Source organism: Acyrthosiphon pisum, chromosome A2 (genome assembly GCF_005508785.2).
Source record: "Acyrthosiphon pisum isolate AL4f chromosome A2, pea_aphid_22Mar2018_4r6ur, whole genome shotgun sequence".
Taxonomy (NCBI): domain Eukaryota; kingdom Metazoa; phylum Arthropoda; class Insecta; order Hemiptera; family Aphididae; genus Acyrthosiphon; species Acyrthosiphon pisum.
In genome coordinates, this window is record NC_042495.1 from 16,062,137 (window position 1) to 16,067,245 (window position 5,109).

General features: G+C 28.4%; 1 protein-coding gene across 1 annotated transcript in view; it reads right to left on the minus strand.

Annotated features, from left to right (window-relative positions):
• The window catches only part of LOC100162864 (putative inorganic phosphate cotransporter), a 27,404-nt gene that overhangs the window by 18,202 nt on the left and 4,093 nt on the right, over positions 1-5,109 (minus strand). The window lies entirely within an intron of this gene.

The window sequence follows — 5,109 nt, forward strand, 5'->3', positions numbered from 1 at the left end:
CCCCCATGACCTTTTTTTTAAGACTGGTTAACTACATTTACCTATGTACTTCTTTATCTAATAATATATTATTTTTATTATTGATATCAAATGCCTCGGCTATAGCTATAGCTATAGCTGGCAGTTGTCCGAAAAATGATAAGAATGATAAGAGTATTATTTTTTCGTGGATTGACTACGCTCGATGATTATCAGATTATTTTATCTAGATTAAAGACTACCGTCCCATTGAAGTATTGAACAAAAAATAACTTAATATTTAATAATGATTTGTACACTTAATCGGAATTTTCGTAGTGACTTTCCTAGTTTCGTCGTTATTCGGTAATCGAACATCGGTTATAAGTTACAGTTACAATCAGCAATCGGCATTCGACTTTTATAGTTTTATAATTCATAATTTGATATTGTGATATAGGTATACTGATATTAAATTAATCATTCGTGTGGAGTTTTGTTATTTAATTTTAATATTTACTATTTATAAATATATTGCACTGAAAGGTGCTTATAATAATAATTTTTTTTTTTGGAGGGGGGGGGGGCAAAATGTTAAAAAATGTCATCCCCCCCCACAAAAATGACCAAATTACGCCACTGTAGGTACCGTGTAATGTTCACGAAAACTGGGTACACAGAAAAAGTTAATTGCAGGTTGCATATGCGCAAAACACAAGAGTTAAAAAAAATGCAGCATAGGAATTTATGATACACGCAATAGTCAATGGCTTAGTCTCATGTCCCGCAAACAGAATTCAAAAACGTGTGTAGGATACTGAGGAATATAAGTGACCGAGTTATAGAGAGTACTTACTCTGTTTTTGTAGACACAGGGTATCGTGCTTAAGGTCCTTAACTTATCCTATCATGGTATTGTCTGTAAGTATATATATCTATATTATATACTACTATATATAGTTAGGTATTGGTATACATTTCAATTAATATTTCCAATTTTGTTCTTAGCATTATAATATACTATTATTCATATTTTGTTTTATGTCATCTAATATCTAAATAATTAAAATATGAAGCAAGTCATCGTTGACTTCATAATAATATTATGGTTTTGAATAAAGACTGAAATTCATAATATTATAATATCTATTAAATTATGTATATTTCGTAGTTACAATGTACCTACCTATACCATAGTCCATAATATTATTGTACGCATATTATCTCGATGTGTTTAATGTTATATTCTAATGCCCAACAGTTTTAAATTATTATATAGTTATATTTATAACATATTAGCTGATCCCGTGCACTTTGTTACCCATTACTTGATGTTTTCCCGTTGTTTTTTTTTATAATATGACGGTTACCATAACAACAATCTTAAACCAATGGCAACCAATAATAATTATTATTATAGCTTTGAAACCCACGGCAACCATTTATAAACAAAAATTTCCATCGGGAATCTCAAAATCCATGTTTGAGCGCCTCCCGGGGTTGGTCCTCTCCATTTTTAAATTAGCCTATCTTCTGCCCATAGATCTAATCTATATCTAATCTTAAATCTATATCTATAATCAACCAATAATGATCCAGTGCACTTCTGATTTTTATTTTACAGAATCAGAGTTATAAGAAAAAAATTCATCTAAATCATGCAGTATAGTTTTCAACTGTCGAGTATAGCTTAGGCTTCAGAAATGGGTCGTGAATCACAATATTATGTATATAATATATTAAACAATTAAAAAATGTACCTATTAGGTATATAGAAAATAATGTAGGTATTTCATTCAATTGAAGATAAAATTATCTTAATAACAAGAATATTAAAACTTACTTAGTTAAAAATTGATCCGTTTTTACACATATGTTATAATTATAGAACTTATAACAAGTATACGTACATACTAAACAGTACTTAGTAGGTATATGCATAATATACAAAATTAAAAACCAGTATTTAAAATATTTTCTTAATCAGGTTTTTTTGTTGGAAACATATACCCATGGGTCTATAATAACTAAAATGGGTCATAACTCAATAGGTACACTGTCCAATTAGTTTGAAGACCACTAATCTAAAAAATGTAGGCAATACATTTTATCGCATTTGGAAAACGAAAAATCCATTTGCATTTTACAATCTTTTTTCAACACAAATACAATTATAATAAAATATACTTAATTATTAATTTTAAAATGTTGTCATAATACCTAGTAGGTAGGTATATGTAATCAATGTGTTAAATACATTTTTGATTATTTAATATATAAAGCGGCAATGTGAAAAGAAGTTTAAATTTTGTTTATTTGTTATTTAATATATAATATTTATATTCATAAGAAAATATGTCGGGGGGGAGGGCTGGGCCCCTAGCCCCCCCCCTGGATCCGTCCCTGATATGACGTATTATGAATTTAATATTGTATATTTGTATAGATTATCAGTTATTACGTGTATAGGAACATGGAAAATCAGTTCATTATATTATTTTACCTGCAATTGTACGTAAATTCGCAGCTTATTTAAAACTCATTGATAACTTAGCTTAGTTTATTGAAAACTGTATTTTACTTTTTAATTAAAATTGAAATTGGTAAGATAAAAAGAGATGAAAAATTATTACGGATACGTACTTGTGCCATGTATTGTACGTATATTAGGATATTAAGTGATAGAAATAGAATATAAATGACTTTATAATGGGTACTATATTGATAATCTTTATACTCTGTAAAATAGTACACATATACATTTATTATACATGGTACTTACTTATATGATATTATACCTATAAACCATTAACTCATAAAATATTAGTGAACAGTAAGTTGATCGTCAATACAAACATTAGTTGTATAATAATTAATAAAAGAAAAAACAACATTGTAAGTTGTATGTTATTGTTTAATGTAATTATACGCGTACCTAACTCTGTGTATGTAATCTATGTATATATATGAAATAACCTTTAGTCTCTATATACCTATATATTATAAATAAAATAATGTAATTTATATATATAAAGGAATCTGTCTTGCAGAGGGATCACCGTAGTCCGTAGAGCCCAAACCACAGGGCAGATCTGCTTGACATTTTCAGGATGGATTAATATTATAATTTCACAGTGCTTTAAGAAGGGATTTTTGGAAATTCAACCCCCAAAGGTAAAGTTAAGTGGTTGTAAGTATACAACAGTGACTCCATCTATCAAGCAATATCAAATATTAATTTAAAAAAATATTGTTATTTGTATTCTATATTTATTTATTTATATTATTAAATTATTATTATTAATATTATTGATAAGAGGTTGTCGTTAGCAGTATAATATAGGCATAGGTGTTAAGCTTAGGATTATGTTTGTAGATCGATCTGGACAAAAATTACTACACTTCTTTTAGTAATACCTAAGTAAAAACCTAAGTAAACGTATGACGTACACATAAGTAATATTATAATATAGTACCTATAGTATGCTAAAAGCCAGCCTTATATACAAGTGACTAATTGACCTAAGCCCAACTCCACTGTTGAACAATATCCGATTCGCTAATAATTATATCGCGTAATATGGCGTGATTTTTGTACATTATTTACAACGATGTTGTTGTTTTTGCACAATATGATGATACTTATGATACAATATTAAATTATATTCAACACACCCCCGTAATTAATATTTTATACAATAAAGAATTAACGTAATTTAAACAATGATAATTTTTACAAAAATTTTTTATTATTTGGTTAACTTGAAGCCGAAGGTAAAAGTTTAAGGTATCGATGATTTTAAGTTATCCAAGTTCGACTGAATTAATACATGGCGCTATAAACATTAATTTTATCTTATAATATTCGAAAAAACATAATTATAAAAAAAAAAATGCAGTTTGTAGTATTGTATAGTAGGTATTAACAATTTTAAATATTGTATTGTGTTTACTTTACTTTAGTCTTAATATAAAACAATTTTTAACCAAGCTAACGATTTAATTTTGTTGTCAGACCTAAGCCTGTAAAATTGAGAAGGAAAACTGTTAAAACCAAAATATCAATATCTATATTAGATGGAGCGCAATCGTGTTGCATTTTTTGTATGTAAAAACGTAAGACGGGTGCAATCGAGTTGCAGCGATTTGTGGCTTCATTGCAATTTCCGATCACTGCAGTATATAATATTGTTATCTATCTCAGAGGATAAACCATAAACATAATATCATTATCCAGGCCCCGCACATCAAATTTTGGGCCACTGTACTAAATGTTTTTGCTGGCGCTATACAAAACTCCCAAAAAAATACAACCCATTAAAAGCGATATGGGTGTCCTGTACCCGATTTCAAGGTAATAAAATATGGTTAACCCACAGCTTAAAATAGCAAAATTTTAAATTTCTATAAACTAAATATTCCTTTTAAATTTTCAAAAATTACAAATACATTTCAACGGGCCCCTAAAATAGCAGGAGCCCTAGCTGTACTCCAGGCCCAACAGACCCCCTTTTGGGTGCCCTGTCATTATCAGTTTTCATATTTTAAACGTGTTGAAATTTTAGTTTAACTGTTTGTTGAAATTTCGTAACAATCATCATAATAATTATAAGATAAAATTACTTCATATAAGTACTAAGGTCCGTCAATTTAGAATTTAGATGTCCAAATTCAAATTTTTTTATTTTAAAATCTACGAGGGATAACTACATAAAGTTATATTATTTAATATTATTACAGTGAAACTTCCATAATATCATTACGAAGCCTCATCGAGCAACAAAAACAATTCGTATTATAGAGAAATTCGTTAAATAGAGTTAAATAATTTATTTAGCTATGGTTCTCAAAAATATTTCGTTCAACAGAAAATCTAGTTAAATAGAAATTCGTTGTATGAAAGTTTCACTATAATATTATGTTGTACTAAATTGAAGTATACACTACCTATACAATATATTGTTATATAATACGTCATATTATATTAGGCAGGTAGGTACAAACAATTTTGTTAAGGGGATTGGTGGCGGTGATTTCCTGTCTTTGTCTAACACACGCGCAACATAAGAATTTAGACGTGTTTTTTGTCCAACGTACCGATTGATATAGTGAAACGATAAAAATTCTGAAAACAGATTTGAATTTGTCGTC